The following is a 17,391-nucleotide window of genomic DNA, read 5'->3' on the forward strand; positions in this document are numbered from 1 at the left end:
AACCCAACTCAATGACAAAAAGAGAACCCAATTTAAAAATGGGCAAAGAACTTCAGTAGATAGTTCTCCACAGAAGATGTACTCATGGTCAATAAGCACATGAAAAGATGTTCAACATCACTAATCATTAGGGAAATGCAAATTGAAACCACAAGGAGATACACAACCTCCTACCCACTAGAATGACTACTATCAAAACCAAAACCGAAAGAAAACAGAAACAAAATAACAAGTGTTGGTGAGGAGTTGGAGAAATCAAAACACCTACATTACTGGCAGGAATGTGAAATGCTGCAGCCACTCTGGGGAAACAGTTTGGTGGTTCCTCAAAAAATTATATCTAGAATTACTGTATGATCCAGTAAATTCTATTTCTGGATGTAAACCAAAAAGACTGAAAGCAAGGACTTGAAAAAGGTATTTGTAAACTAATACTCGGAGCAGTAATATCATTCTTAACAGCCAAAAGATGGAAACAACACAAGTGTCCACTAAAAGATGAATAAACAAAATGTAGTATATGCACAGAGTGGAATATTATTCAGCCTTTAAAAAGGAAGGTGACCTGATAAATGTTACAACGTGGATGAATGTCAAAAACATCACGGTGAGTGAAATAAGCCAAACATAAAGGGACAAATGTGGTATCATTCCAGTTATATGACACATATAGAATAGAAAAATTTATGAAGACAGAAAATCAAAATGTTGTTACAGGGACCAGAGGAGCGAGGTACAGAATTACTGCTTAATCCATACAAAGTATTCTGTTTAGAGTGATGGAAAAGTTTTGGAAACAGATAGTGGTGATGGTTGTACAATGTTACGAATGTAATCAATACCCCAAATTGTGCACTGAATATGGTTGAAATGGTAAGTTTTATAACGTATGTGTAAAATCACAATTAAAAACTAGTTTATATCTTCTAACTCTCAAGCCAAATTCCCTTTGGCTTCCTAACAGCACAGATTATTGCAAGCATTGTTGAGACCTATGCACACTTTCAATCAGAACATGAATACATATGCCAATTTTTATTTATTTGGGTTCACAGATTTTGCAAAAGCAGTCTCAGACACCAGGTTGGCTCTGATCTGAGGTAAAATGGATAAAATGGATCCATGGCGAAATGAGGCCAGTGTCCCTTCATTTGAGCTGAGGACGCATTTATTAATTTAGGTGCTGAGAAAATAAGTTATGCCAATGTCTCCTGGGCTTGGGGACTGCTCATGCCTGGGCAAGGGGGCTCACGCCTGCCTTGGTGTTACAAATGGAATATTTGTATTCCCTAAAATTCATACATTGAAACCTAACCCCCAAGGTGATGATATTAGGAGGTGAGACCTCTGCGAGGCAATTGCTCATATGATTAGTGCTCTTATAAAAGAGGCCCCAGAGAGCTCCCTCCCCACTTCTGCCGAGCGAGGATGCAGTAAGGAGGCGGTCATCTACAACACACAAGGGGCCTTCACTGGAACTCAGCCATGCTGGCGCCCTGATCTTGGACTTCCAGCCTCCACAACTGTGAGAAATAAATTCCTGTTGTTTTTAAGCTGTGGTATTTTTTAACAGCAGTCAGAACAGACTAAGATGCTTTGTATCTCTCAAGAAATGAAAAACTGCAAATGGTACCAAGTTCCAAAGCATTCTTCAGAAAACGTCTTAAGGTGTCTAGTTGTAAGTAACGAAGATACTTTGGGCTCTGCCCTAACCAGCAGGGGACAAGGGTCTATCTCCAGGCATGAGGTAAAGCTGATTGGCTTGCCTCTTGTTGCTCTCAGGAGATTGCACCGCATGGAGTTCTCTCTAATCTGAAACACCTAGGCACGAAGATGGCTCCCAGCAAGACTGATCTCCCTGCCCAGATTCTAGGAACTCTTTTTAAAAGACTCCCCAGCAGCTTAAATGCCACAGGGTCTCTGATTGCAAAATCCTTCATCCTAACACCCATTCTATACTTATGGACACCTACCATTACATAATCTCCACCTGTCTCTCACTTTTATCTCTAATACATTCACCCACTCTGCAATCTTAACCCCTGGATCCTAAAGCACTGATTTCGCCAAAGTAACCTAAATACATGAAGTGCTCACTGGGGGCGAGAAGCTGACTCAGGTTCTACTTGTCTCTCCTGCCAAGATTTCTCATGGATATTGGAAGCAGCTAAGTCAAGATGGGTGTATATGCAGGGAGGAAGAGCAATGAGAGGCTTTTTCTTGCTGCGTGCTGGCCTTACCCATTCAAGTGTCCACAGAGCACCTACTATGTGCTGGTCACTCTGCGACACCAGGGCTTCCGTGGCGGCTAGGCAGAGATGATCCCCCTCCAGGAGTGCCCATTCAGAAAAAGAAACACAAGTAAACAAAGAAAAAGACTTGCAAATCATGATAAGGAAACAAGCACAGGTCTGAGAGAATTACCCACCAGTGGGGTCCCGGGACCAACAGCCCCAGAATCACCTGGAAATGTAGATTCTTGAGCTCCAGCAAGACTGGCTGACTCAGATACTCAGGAGTCAAGGTATCTGTTTTACAAACCCTCCAGATGACTCAGGTGCATGCTGAGCTTTGACACACTGCAAATAACCAGGGGTTTGGGCCATTGGGGTGTTTGTTTGAATAGTTTCTGGACCCACAGGACACTTTATGACATATGGTAAATAAATGAAAAATTGGGGTGAGATATGATACTTTCAGCTGGGTTATCAGAGAATCTCTCTAAAAATTTAACCTGAGATCTAAAGTTTGAGCAAGACTCAGCCATGCCAAGAGTGTGGGCAAGAGTGTTCTAAGCCAACTGTAAGAGCCAAGTGCAAAAGCCCTGGGGTAGGCGACAAATTCCTTCAAAATCAGACTGCCTGACAAGCCATGCTTTGCAGGTCAAGAGTCCCATCTCTGACTCTGGGGTCCAGAGTCTTACCTCTCGGAGGAACACAAGAGTAGGTCTCCTCTTAGCTTAACTAGCAGAAGAAAAACCTGACCTGTCTGTGAGCATGACTGCCGTCCCTGTTTGGGTGTGCTTGTAAAACCCACCACACAGGGCCGGGGGGCAGACAAGGCCATCACTGACAGAGCCTGCTTGGTGGTCAAGATGACCTCAGTGACCTTGGACAGAAAGGCTCCCGGGTGTCACCCGGTAAGCAAGGCTGCAGAAGGTGGGTAGTGTGCAGCAGCTGGGACTTTCAATAGCGCCTTCTGAAGCTCGCCCTGTCCTCATCTTTTCTGCCATCAGCAAAGCACGCTCCAAGACGCATTCAAGATGGCTTCGTAGGGGGGGCTGAAGGGCAGCCAATGAGAGGAAGCAATGGGAAACACCACTGCAGTGACTCAAGCTTCTTGGAGCCGGAGGAAGGGTCGGGACAGGTCAAGGCTGATGCTGCATCATCAACACCCAGCCTAGGTTCCGCTGTGGCAGCACATGAAGGTGGCAGCCAGAGCCACTGGCAGAGGCAGCCCCCTCTTTACCTACATCCGCCTTCAGAAAGGATGCAGTCTTTGCTCTAATTATGCCCACAGGGGAAATTTCTTTGATTTCATTTTTTAATCTTGAAAATTAACAGAATATTAATTTTTTTAATTTTTTATTTATTTATGATAGTCACAGAGAGAGAGAGAGGCAGAGACACAGGCAGAGGGAGAAGCAGGCTCCATGCACCGGGAGCCCGACGTGGGACTCGATCCCGGGTCTCCAGGATCGCGCCCTGGGCCAAAGGCAGGCGCCAAACCGCTGCGCCACCCAGGGATCCCCGAAAATTAACAGAATATTAACAGAGATACTTTTTAAAGTGTAAAAAGCAAAAAAAAAAATTGTATTGGATGTCTTCAAGGTACCCACAGTTTTTTCACTTAGGGCAGGTTAGAATTTCGGTGAGGGGTCAGCACACTTTTTCATTAAAGATGAGGTAGTAAATATTTCAGTATATAGGGGCCAAGAGATAAAATCAAGAATGTTAACCAGATACTTATATAAGAAGAGAAAAAATGGGGCACCTGGATGTCTCAGTCGGTAGAAAATGTGACTCTGTTTTCTTAAAGGTTTTATTTATTTATTCATGAGAGACACAGAGAGAGAGAGAGAGAGAGAGAGAGAGAGAGAGAGAGGCAGAGACACAGGCAGGGAGCCCAATGTGGGACTCGATCCCAGGACCCGGGATCACACCCTGGGCTGAAGGCAGACACTCAACCACTGAGCCACCCAGGCATCCCAAATGTGACTCTTGATCTTGGGGTTGTGAGGTCAAGCCCCATGCTGGGCAAAGAGCTTATATTTGGAAAAAAAAAAAAAAAAAGGAGGAGAGAAAACAAATTTCCACTATTTTCTATTGATGAATTTCCAAGTATGTGTTATTGTTAGTAATATGGGCCTACTAATGAGAAGAATGCAAGGATGGTGGGACATCCCCTACTTGGGGTTCAAGGTTAGTGAGACTATCATCACACTGATTACAAATATTTGTGGTAAAAACCATTCTTAATTCATGTTGGCTATACAACAACAGGTGCAGGCTGGATTTGGCTCATGGGCATGGGTATCCTACCTCTTAGCCTAGGCCATGCATTAGTCAGGGTGCTGCAGAGAAACTGAACCAAAGGGATGTGTGTATGTATATGTATCTGTGAATGTGTGTGTGCGTGCACACATATGTATGTATGGGGCAGTGGGTACTGATTATAAGGATTGGTTCCTGTGGTTATGGAGGCAGGCAAATCCCAACATGTGCAGGGTGAATGAGCAAGTTGGAGATCCATGAGGGCAGGTGGTTTAGGTCCAGTCCAAAGGCTGACAAGTTGAGACCCAGAAATTTTGAATGTTTCCCTTTAAGTCTGAAGGCAGGAAAAAACTAATGACCAGGACAAAGGAGCTCAAGCAAGAACTCTCTTATTTGAGGACAGTGAGACTTTTTGTTCTACCCAGGACGACGACTACACTTCTTCTTCTTCCTTCTTCCTTCTTCCTCCTCCTCCTTCTTCTTTCTTCTTCTTTCTTCTTCTTCCTCTTCTTCCTCTTCTTCTTTTAAGATTTTATTTATTTATTCATTCATGAGAGACACAGAGAGAGAGAGGCAGAGACACAGGCAGAGGGAAAAGCAGGCTTCCTATAGAGAGCCTGATACGGGACTCAATCCCAGGACCCCGGGATCACAACCTGAGCCAAAGGCAGACGCTCAATCACTGAGCCACCCAGGTCTCCCTCTACCCAGGACTTCAACTAATTGGACGAGGCCCATCTACATTGGTAAGAGCAATTAAGACTTTCTTCAGTCTACCAAGGCAAATGCTAATTTCATCCCCAAAACACTCTTACACAAATGCCCAGAATAATGCATGACCCAATATCTGAGCACTTCATTGCCTACCCAGTCAGGCTGACACATAAAATTAACCATCACCATCCAAACTTGAGGATTCCTCCTGAGACCATGATTTCAAAAAACATGTCCCTTTCCCCCTCCCTTGCAGACTCAGCTGCCAACAAGCATCCTGGCAAATTGCTGTCCTCTGGCTGTGAGGGTTGGGAGGCCTTCCTGACACCTGCCTGGGCACAGCTTTGGGGTGGCGGTGGACACAGGCTCTGTTGGACAGACATGTGTGGTGTCCCTACAGATGCCCCCATGCCTGCACCCCAGGCATTCTTGGGCACACCCTGGGCTCCTAGACTCCCCGAGGGACTACCACCCCCTTCCCTCCAGGAGCGCCCTGTCTTTTAATCCCTGGTTGGAAAACAATCTCCTGGGTCGGTAGTATTGATAGACATTGGTTCAGGCCCTGTTTTTGACTTTTGCCCAATGCAAGCTCTTCTATACTTTCTGCCCTAACTGCTCTGAGAAACTCCCCCAACAATTCACCAGCACATTCTATGGGATGGCCTGGCTGTGGTGTAGAAGTGCCTCTGCTGAAGACGCAGCAAATGCATTTGCCCTTGATTTTTCTATATGGGCTCGGCCTATCTCCCTGATACCAGATTCCTCTTGGGTGAAGGATTACTCTTTGTGAAGGGAAGGGCATTCAACGAGCCTGAGATGGCACTATTTGGTTTCATGCTGAGGCCCAGAGCCAGGCCCTCCTGGTTCTAAACAGAGGCAGCTCTTGGTGAGGTCGTTACATCTGATACAGACCTTTGCCAGCACCCAGAAGACATGCCCAAGAGGCAACACCCCAGGAGGCTGCAGACTATGAGTGGTTTTGGCTTTGTCTTTTTATATTCCTTCTACATTTATTAGTTGCCATTTTCTGCAATGCAACCCTCCTCCATTTTATTCCAGTGAGCAAATATTTTTCTTAATTTGATGTCATCTAGATAACTATCATTATTTATTATTTATTTATTTATTTATTTATTTATTTATTTATTTTACCATCTTAACCATTTTTAAATGTGCAGATCAGTGTCAGGTATGTTCCTATTGTTGTGAAACAGATCTCCAGAACTTCTTTCATCTATGGCACTGAAACTTGATACTCGTTAAACAAGAACTTGCCTTGCTGCCTCCCTCCTCCGACTGTTAACCCCCTTCCGACTTTCTGTTTCTAGCTTAGGTACCTCATAAAAATGGAATCCTACGGTATTTGTCTTTTTGTGATTGTCTTATTTCACTTAATGTAATGTCTTCGAGATTCTTCCATATAATAGGAAATGTCAGAATTTCCTTCCTTTTTAAGGCTGACCATTATTCCATTGAACATATATATCACATTTTCTTAAACCATTTATCTGTCAACAGACAGTGAAGTTGCTTCCACCTCTTGGCCCTTGGGAACTGTGCTGCTGTGAACATGGGTGTGCAAATATCTCTTTGAGGCCTTGCTTTCAATTCTTTTGAACATATATCTGGAAGTAGAAATGCAGGTCATATGGTAGTTATAGTTTTCCACAGCAGTCATACAATCTTAAAATCCCACCACAGTGTCGGAGGGCTCTAATCTCTCCATATCCTCCCCAGAGCTTGTTATTTTCTCTTTGGCAGATAGTGGCCATCTCACTGGGGTGAGGTGATACCTCACTGTGGTTTTGATTTATGCATCTCTTGGAGTGTAGGTTTGCATTGTGGCCCCGCCTCCCCTTTCTGTGTATCCTTGGTTTTTAGCACTCTGAATTTATTTCCTTATCTGGGATTTAGGTTATTAACACTTATTCCAATCACTCATCCGTTCATTAAAAAGATATATGCTGAACCCTTACAGTACACTAAATGTTACTTGATGGGCTAAGGCAACCTCAGTAAAAAAAAAAAAAAAGAAAGAAAAAAGAAAAATCCTCGCCCTCTTGGAGCTTACCTTCCAATGTAGAGACTGATAATAAGCAACAACAACAAAGAAAATCACAGAATTCCTTTGATGACAAGTGCTACAGAGAAAAATAAAGGGAGGAAGGGGCAAGGAGTTTTGGGGGGAGGGCGGTATTGTCATTTTAAACAGGATGGTCAACAAAGTCTTCACTAACCTGAGCCTTTGAAGGCAGCTAAGAATGGGAGGGTATGGGATGAGTGGTGGGCATGCTGGGCAGAGGAGACACCAAGTGAGGTAGTATGTTCAAGGAACAGCAAGAGTACCTGTAGGGCTGGAGCAGGAAAACAGGAGGGAAGTGACTGAAGACTGTCAGAAGGATGAGGGCAGACACCGTGAGGAGTTTGGCAGGAGTCTAAGGGAAGAGGGGTGGTTCTCTAAGGATTTAATGAGATAATTTATATAAACTTGCTTGATGCTCTACGAGCATTAAACAAAGGATAGATACAAATTGTATGATGTTCCAGCTGATGGGTAAACCACAGCCTCCCACGGGGCTTGGCAAGGTAATGTCAACAGCACCCTCACTCCCGTTTTCCATCAGGAGTAGGGGATGCTATGTGTATCATCACTACTCTGGTGCTCCATCATGCTCAATGTTATGGGTTGAACTGTGTCCTCTCCCCCCCACCGCCAAATTCATAGGTTAACCCCTACCCCCACCCCCACCAGCACTTCAGAATATGACCTAAAGATAGAGTCTTGATAGGGGTAATCAAGTTAAAATGAGGTAAGCTTTAATCCAATCCAACCCATGTCCTCATAAAAAGGGGGAAATCTGGAGTCAGACAAAAACACCGGGAGAACACCATGTGACAACGAAGGCAGAAAGCAAACTGATATGTCTACAAGTCAAAGAATACCAAAGATTGCTAGCAAACCACCAGGAGCTAGGAAATGGGCACAGAATAGATTCTCTCCCACAGCTCTCAGAAGGAGCCAAATCTACCTACGTCTTGATCTTTGAACGTCTAGCCTAGAACAGTGAGAGAGTAAGTATCTGTTGTGTAGTCCACCGAGTGTATAGTACTTGGTCACACCAGCCCTAGTGAACCAGCATGCTCAAGCACACAACAGGGGCAAAACGTCTTCCTGGGTTTCTCTTTATTGGGAAGTTTCCTATAACTCTTGATTTCTCTCAAATAGGATCACTACCTGGCTTTCCAGAGTGACTATCTCAAAAATAAGATCAAAGCCAGTCTCTAAAGAGACACATACAACACTACCCCTGGGTCAGCAAGTAGAAGGAAGATGAGGCAAAGACAGGAAGCAGAGAGCCCAGATTCCAAATGAGGGAAGAACAAGAAGGCACAGGAGACCTGGATTTCAGGAGCCAGAAAAGCCTCTTGACTTCCGGCCTGCCCCAGAGCTGCTAGAAAGGTAGGAGGCTGGAGCAAGATGAAGTTCTGCTCCCCTCGCCTCTGATCCTGGAAGCCAAAGTCAGCTCCATTAAGGCCTAAGAAGCTGGGGAGAGAAGACATCTCACAGAACCTCAAGGGGTGCTCGCCATGTGGTAGGGAAGGAGGGAGAGACAGTGAACTTCCACAGAAGAACTCATGCAGTCACCCCTCAGCTAGGTAATTGGAGGTCAAGGTCAAATGCTTCTTAAGAGCTCTTATAGATAGAAGCTACAATTAGGGTTCAGTTGTGTTCAAAGGGTCAACAGCGCAATTTAGAGTATTTTCCAAACTTTCACCAAGATGCTAAGAAGTGTTTTAACACAAATCGTCATTCACAAGAGGAGAAAAAAAAAGCATTATTCACCAAAGTATATTAAACTACGTGGAAACAGTTTCTTGACTACAGGACATTTTAATGACTTTGATAAGGACAAAGGACTTTATGAGTCTACAAAAAAAGAAAAGAAATATAGTCTACCAAGACTGAAGTTTTATTTCATTGCAATCTTTTTTTTTTTCTTCTTGTATTTCTTTTCACAATACCCAACCAATCATATCTCTGAGAACAACTCACTAAGAAATGTAATTGGGAAATGCTGGTAATAAACTTTGAATTATGGATAATTTCAGAGATACCCACAGAAGAGGAAGCAATAAGTCGGCCAATATTAAACCATCCAGAGCCAAGGCCCACAGCACCTTACAAAAAGAGAAAAAGTGGGCCACTGCCATTTCCTCCTAATAGGTCCCAGTTTGGGGCAGAAATCGCTGGGATTGACCAGAACCATCTTCTAGTTCTCCTGCACCAAAGAATCAAACTATCATTTCAAGATTTGTTAGACGGGAAAGCCAAGCAATTATTTGAAGGAGAAAAACTCAAAAAGCTTAAAATGTGATTAGCTTTCCTGTTAAGAGCATGGCATTGAGGTGACCATAAATTGTTGATAACAGCATTATGCAGGCCTATCAGTTGGTGTAAGGGGGTCAGAAAGCAAACAGAAACAGAATTCTTTCTTATTAGTTCACAAAAGATCGCTTCCAGCCGAGGGCACACAGATAAGGGTCTCTACCTGGAAGTCTCAAAAAGGGGTCACATAGGTTTTATCAGGGCCGTAGGCCATGCAGTCTCAGATTTATAGAGATGGAACTGGCTCAGCCTAACCTTCTTTTTTTTTTTTTTCCTTCTATCTTTAAAGTTAAAGATGCTTAGCCTTGTGGGGCTACATGGTACTAACTCTCACACAGAGGGTTCATGGAAAACTGAGAATTCAAAATGGCCAGGCCTCTTACTTACACCCCAGGGCTTTTATCTTTCCACCATCCCTTCTTGAATGGGTTCTCCAAGGGGGTAAAAGTCAATTAAAATCAAGAACACGTCAGGTGCCTGGGAGCAGGTACATACTAAGAGAACAACGATAACAATTTCTCAGCATTTACACAGCACCTAAGATGTGCCAGGCATTGAGCTAAAATATGAATCTCAGCTGGCTTTTGGAAAACCCTGTGAGATATGTACCTTTGCGCTAGTGAGGATGACAACCTTCCACAAGACTCAATGACCTATTGAAGTCCCACTCAGACCTGGGGTGCACCTTAGGGCTCACTCCAGAGCCAGTGCTCTTTGCCACTATCTACATAGCCTGCTGAGTACTCATGAAATGGAGGACATTGCTTTAAATAAACAAGTAATCATTTTTTAAGATTTCCTTTAGCATTTAAGGATAGTTCTAAAACCAACAATGTGAGTGAGTGAGAGAGACCTCAAGGACACTTTGCCCCAGCCCTGAGTCTTAGCAAGAGTCCACCTACACCATCCCCTGGAATAGTTCCCTTTTTCTCTTGCCTGAGTGAGAGCGAGTTTACAGAGTTTCTTACACAAGGAAATACTCGAAGAATCATTTCTACGTTTTCCTGAAAGCCAGAGCACACTTGTCTGTTTATTTACAGAAATAGGATTATAAAAAAGATACTGCAGACATTCTCTCATGTCCATAACTATCTGTATCACCACTGTTCTGAAGTGCAGAACGTACCACCACGTGGGTGTATGGGCAGTCATGCCATGAGAAGGGCCATCTAACTGTTGCCCAGGTTTGACTACCATAATCAGCACTGCAGCGAACTTCTTAGAATCATCTTTGCACTTCTGTTCCATTGTTTCATTATCTCACAATCCCACACTGCAAATTCCTTTTTTATTTTGAGAGATGCCCCTTCCAAGAAGGCTATGCCAACTGCTGCACTGCCCAACTGCATAGAGCGTGTTAGGAGATGCCTTCACTTGACAACCTATGAAATATCATTGACACAATGGCTGTCTGTTAGAATAGGGGATACACAGCATCTGAGCCACCAGCATTTTTCAGCAGGGCCACTGCCATAGTCTTTCAGCTGGTCTCCCAAATTCAATGTTGTGCATCCTACACGTGCTTCCTCCTGGAGGCAGTCAAAATGATCTCTCTCTCTCTCTTTTTTAAAGATAGATAGAGGATAGATAGATGATAGATAACTTATTTATTTATGAGAGCCCACAAGCAGGGGGGAGGGGCAGAGGGAAGAGAAGCAGGGAATGCTATGCAGAGCTGGATCCCAGGACCCTGAGATCATGACCTGAGCCAAAGGTTGGTGCTTAACCACCTGACCCACCCAGGTGCCCCAAGATGATCTCTTTTAAACATAAATTTGGTCATGTCCTCATTTAGCCTAAATCCTATGTTTCCTTTGCTCTTATGAAAAGCACCCCCACATCCTTAAAATGACTCCTTCAGTCTTTCTCTTTGGCCCTATCCATGTTTCAACCACATTTGCCTTCTTTCATTTCTTCCAGAGCATTCCTTCCCACTCAGGACCTTTGCACATGCTGTTCAATTTTCTAGAGTCTTCTTCCTCACCTCTTTCCCTTGTAGCTCTTTCTCTGCTTTCAGCCCACAGGTAAAATGTCATCTCCTCAAAGAAGCTTTGCCATCTATACACACCCTCCAGACTAAGGAAGGTCCCCCATCATAAATACACAGAACACCTTGGGATTTTCCTTCCTAACATTTGTTAAAATGCTAACAGTCAATTTAATGCTTTTTATCACAACAGATCTAAGCTCCATAAGGACCTACTGATACCTCGCACAATGCCTAGAATATGGATGATGCTTCTTGTGATGGAAGAATAAAAAAGAGGGAGAGTGGAGAAGAGGAAGGGAAGAGGAAGAAAGGGAGATGGCAGAGGGAGGGGTGGGGAGTCAGGCTCTCCACTGGTATCTTCCAGGAACATGGGGAAAAAAAGAACTTAAAGTAGTAAGGGAAGAACTATTGATCTGGAACTATTTTTATCTTGACCTTGCTCTAAGCTCAGCCACTAGATAAATATTTGTCAGATGCCTATTATGTACCAAGCAACTTTTCTAGATACCAGAGATAGAGCAGGAAACAATTCAGGTGAGGTCCTTAGCCTTTTGGAACCCATGTCCTAGTGGTATGGGAGAGGAGAAGCAAATAATGAAAAAATATCTGAACAGGACAACTTCAGACTGGAAAGAGCACTCAGAAGCCCATAAGGGAGGTCGGTCATGAAAAGTAAGAGTAGACAGTGCTACTTCCAGTGGGGTGGTCAAGGAAGGCCTCTCTGAGGAGGTGACATAGGAGGAGACGGCAGCAAGAACAAAGGGCAGGGTGAAGTAGGTGATTTAAAAAACAAGATGGCATGAACTTACTCTGAAGCTGAGGTCAACCCTTCCAGTTGGCAGAAACAAAGTGTCACAGGAATGATACCCTCAGTACACGTACTGATTTCCTAGGACTGCCATAATAGCGCACCACAGATGGTGCAGCTTAAAACCACAGTAAATTATTGCCTTATAGTTTCAGAGGTCGCAGGTTTGAAATCAAGGTGTTGGCAGGGTCATGCCCCTTGGCAGGTACTAGGGAAAGATCTGTTTCCATGCCTCTCTCTCATCTGCTGAGGCTCAAGAGCTCCTTAGCTTGTAGATGGATCAGTTAGTCCTGACTCCAGTGTCACAGGACCATTTTCACACTCTCTTCCCTCTGTACATGTCTGTCTCTGCGTCCAAGCTTCCCATTTATAAGGACACCAGTTCTATAGGATTGAGGCCAATCCTGATAATCCCATTTTAACTTAATTACCTCTGTAAAGACCCTCTCTCTAAATAAGGTCACATTTTGAGATACTGGGAGTTAGGACTTTAACATATGGTTTTCCAGGGGGACACAAGTCAGCTCATAACAGCATTCATGAGTCAAATATGGCCTTGTGATGGAGAGAAGGCAATCAGATATATTTTTTTTAAATTTTTTTTAAAATTTTTTTTATTTATTTATGATAGTCACACACACACAGAGAGAGAGAGAGAGAGAGAGAGGCAGAGACATAGGCAGAGGGAGAAGCAGGCTCCATGCACTGGGAGCCCGATGTGGGATTTGATCCCCAGTCTCCAGGATCGCGCCCTGGGCCAAAGGCAGGCGCCAAACCGCTGCGCCACCCAGGGATCCCTCAGATATAATTTTAATATCAATTAGAATATGTATGATTTTAAGTGCAGAGCTCTACTAAGTTCCAAAATTTTAAAGGTCAGAGAACTTGCAAAACCCAACAGAGTCTGAGTGGATCTGTAGGATCAGTAGACCTGGTTAAGGAGACCTTGGTATAGACTAACAAATATGCAGATTATGCTAATCAGGTACATGACATGAATCTGCATTTCAGCTGGTATCTTGGGTCACTGGGAAACTTCAGGAACCTGAGAAAGAAGCCTACATTTGGTTGGAAAAAGGCAGACCCCAAATCTTTGAAATAATATCTGTTACCTTTTTAAGCATCTTTTTAAATAAAGATTTAGAATTAAGAAAAGGAATATCTTAATATATTATTATTATATTAATATATTATATATTTAATATATAATATTATATATTATATGTATAATATACTATACACTATATATATATAGTGTATATATACTATACACTATATATATATATATATACTATATGTATATAGTTTTTACATTAGAAAATTTGTGCTCATTTTCTTACATGAGTTTTTTGAGAGAAATAAGTTTGATTGAGTTAATCAATCACCTTATAAATTCCTGTTGGAGATTATACTTGAGTAACTCAAGCTTGAAGTTGTAATCTATTTTCTGAACAGTATTGTAACATTTAAGAGGTTTTAAGGCTCACCATATTTATAGAAGTTTAATTTATATTTATAAACTAAATATAAATTATAATTTGTATTTATATTTAGAGTTATATGCATTGCTTGAGTACTTGGAAAGTTCTAAAAACTCATACAATTTCCACAATAGCCAAAATATGGAAAGAGCCCAGATGTCCATGGACAGATGAATGGATAAAGATGATATATATATATATAAAATGGAATATTACTCAACCATCAAAAAATGAAATCTTACCATTTGCAATGACATGGATAGAACTAGAGGGTATTATGTTAAGCAAAATAAGTCAATCAAAGAAAGACAATAATCATATGATTTCACTCACATGTGAAATTTAAGGAACAAAACAGAATCATAGGGGAAGGGAGGAAAAAATTAAATAAGATAAAATCAGAAAGGAAACATGTCATAAGAGACTTTTAATTCTAGGAAACAAACTGAGGGTTGCTGGAGGGGAGATTGGGTGGAGGAATGGGGTAACTTGGTATTGGGCATTAAGGAGGACACTTGAGGGATCCCTGGGTGGCGCAGCAGTTTAGCGCCTGCCTTTGTCCCAGGGCGCGATCCTGGAGACCCGGGATCGAATCCCACGTCGGGCTCCCGTGCATGGAGCCTGCTTCTCCCTCTGCCTGTGTCTCTGCCTCTCTCTCTCTCTCTCTCTCTCTCTGTGACTATCATAAATAAATAAAAATTAAAAAATATATATATTATTTAAAAAATAAAAAAAAAGGAGGACACTTGATGTCATGAGCACTGGCTGTTATACATAAATGATGAATCACTAAACTCTACCTCTGAAACTAATGATATACTATGTGTTAATTAATTGAATTAAAATAAAAAGAACCAAAAACTCTAAAAGAGCCAAACAAAAAAAGAAAATTCATACAACTGAATAAAATAAAGTTCTTAAAAAAGAAATTGGATACAGTCAGCTAATAAATTAAGTTTAAAATCTTTAAAAGGCTTAATTAACTAAGTTTAATGAATGAGCTCAAATAGTAAACAAAGTCTCCTTTAATGAGATTGCTAAAATGTGAGATTTATAAATAGGATAATGAGATTTAGAATTTGGAATTAAAAATCGTGAGGTAAAATTGAAGTATAATTGTAATAAATTGACCATTTTAAAAAAAAATTACTGAATAGTTTTCATGCCCTCCAGGATGTCACAAAACTCACATTAATGCAAAGAAACAAACCATCAAATCCCAAAGATCAGCACAGAAATAACAGAAAACCAACTCTTGCTTTGCTGTGTCAGAATTTCTTCCTTAAAATAGGATGGTTCGCTTGAGGCGCCTGGGTGGCTCAGCGGTTGAGTGTGTCTGCCTTCAGCTCAGGTCGTGATCCCCAGGTCCTGGGATCGAGTCCCGCATCGGGCTCCCTGTGGGGAGCTGCTTCTCCTCTGCCTGTGTCTCTCCCTCTCCCTCTCTGTGTTTCTCATGAATGAATAAATTAATAAAATCTTTTTTAAAAATTGGATAGTTGCTCGATATGTGTGTGTGTCTCTTCCTTTTTCATTTGAGTCATTTCTTACACACTTTTCTCATGTCACTCTAATGAGTGGAAGGACTTTCTCTTGCTAGATACTCTGCAAAGCTAGAGAATCTGCAGTCACCACTCTCATGCTTTTGATTTGGGATGGGGCAGTCACCCCACTGCCTCCCGACAGCATGGCCTTTCTCCTGGACATAGGAGTGACCTCTGGCCATACTTTCCACGCACAGGACGGGAGGCGCAGGCTGGCTGAGTGGCCTGGCTCAGATCACACTGGCTGCTGGTGGGTAAGTCAAGGAGAAAGCTCACTTTCTCCCCAGCTCTCTGGAGTGAGTGGCTGTGTTGGCAGCATTCTGGGCCCAAATGACACAGAAGTGCCACTGCTCTAGCAGAAGGGCTAAATGAGCCACAATTCCGAGCCCTAACTTATTTGCCCTCAAGAAAGGTCAGTCCACAGCCCGCATCCTGTACAGGCTATTGCAATGTCTGAGCAACTGTCTGGGGAGAGGTAAAAACGGGTCGACTTTAAGCCTTGAAAAGAGGGGATTAATCCTAACAAATGGTGTGGGGTGGGGGCCCTGGGATAATGACCGGGATGCATTACTGGTGTGTCTCTGCACACCGAGGCGCAGTCTTTATGGCCCTGCCAGGGCAGGGAGAAACCCCAGCCCCCTAATAGCTCCCTCCGAAGGGTGATGATAATCCTAACTGTTGTCTGGGCTGAGCGAGTAACAGCGAGAATGGATGAAAAGTATATGTTTATGTCCTTCCTATTAAATCCAGTGCTATAAACCCAGGGCACTAAAGTTGATAGCAGCGCTGACAAATGCCTCCTTCGGAAGAGCACCAAGAAGGTTAAAACAACAAAGAAAGCGGCAGCAACTCTTGGTCCCGGCGTTTTCCATCCAGCTTTCTTCCTGCCTCTGCATTCAGTTTAACTTCAAAAATACACCGCTGCGGGGGTGGCAGCAGACCCGTCTCTCCTGGGCTGGGACTTGGGCTCGGAGGTGACCTTGGAGCCCGTCCCTGCAGCCTGACACCCCCGCAAAGTGTCACCTGCATGTATTCCCTGAATAGTCCACATCTTCTAGCTGAAGGGGAAACACCCTTGTTTGCCCCTGAGAGCTCCAAAGTGAGTTTAGAATTTAGAACTTCTTGGAGATTCTCAGAGAAAATATCCAGGACGGGGACAAGGGTGAGGCGGATGAGACACACGCCTGGCGTACAAAATATGAGGGGGTGGCAAAAAAAAAAAAAATCAGTAATAAGGATAAGTAATATTTTAACACAATCCTTTTTTAAAATTAGAAGCATCAAACTGCAGCCCTTGTGTTGGTCACCTGTGTTTGTAAATAAAGTTTTATTGGAAGGGCAGGGCCAGGATTAGGGGAAGGCAAGTGAGGCAGGGTGGTACAATTGCAGCGTGGCATCCGGTCTTTATTTTAAAATTCGGTATTTTGCTCATCATGGATTTTGAGGTTTTGAAAAATATTAAAGTACCATTTACCTTGATTACTGAGCTTTATGCCAGCCCTTTAAATTCACCCCAAGTGAATATCTCACACTACTTATCCTGATCCCGGCCCTGCAGCATTACTCACCCCTAACCTGTTTAGTTTTTCAGTACCTTGATAATACTCGTATTATTTACAGACGCTGTCCTAAGGACTTTGCTAATACCTGTATTCTCTCATTGAATTCCCCATTTGATGTGTAAACTGAAGCACAGAGAAGTCAAGTAACCCGCCCTCAGTCACACAGCCAGGCAAGTAGAGGAGGTGCGATTTACAGCTGGGCTCGGCCACCCTCCATTCTCCCACCCCGATTTTTTTTGGGGGGGGGTCTCCTCTTTTCCATTTCTTTTTTTTTCCTCTCTCTTTTCCATTTCTAAATGTATTCTGTCCACTTTCTCAGCACACGGTGATTCCTTAATCCAATTTGCCCAGCCTTTACACTGATAAGTCATTTCTACCGTCAGACCCAGATGGCTTTATAGGAGACCAGCCAGCT

Source organism: Nyctereutes procyonoides, unplaced genomic scaffold, assembly GCF_905146905.1.
Source record: "Nyctereutes procyonoides isolate TBG_1078 unplaced genomic scaffold, NYPRO_anot_genome, whole genome shotgun sequence".
In the NCBI taxonomy this organism is placed as follows: domain Eukaryota; kingdom Metazoa; phylum Chordata; class Mammalia; order Carnivora; family Canidae; genus Nyctereutes; species Nyctereutes procyonoides.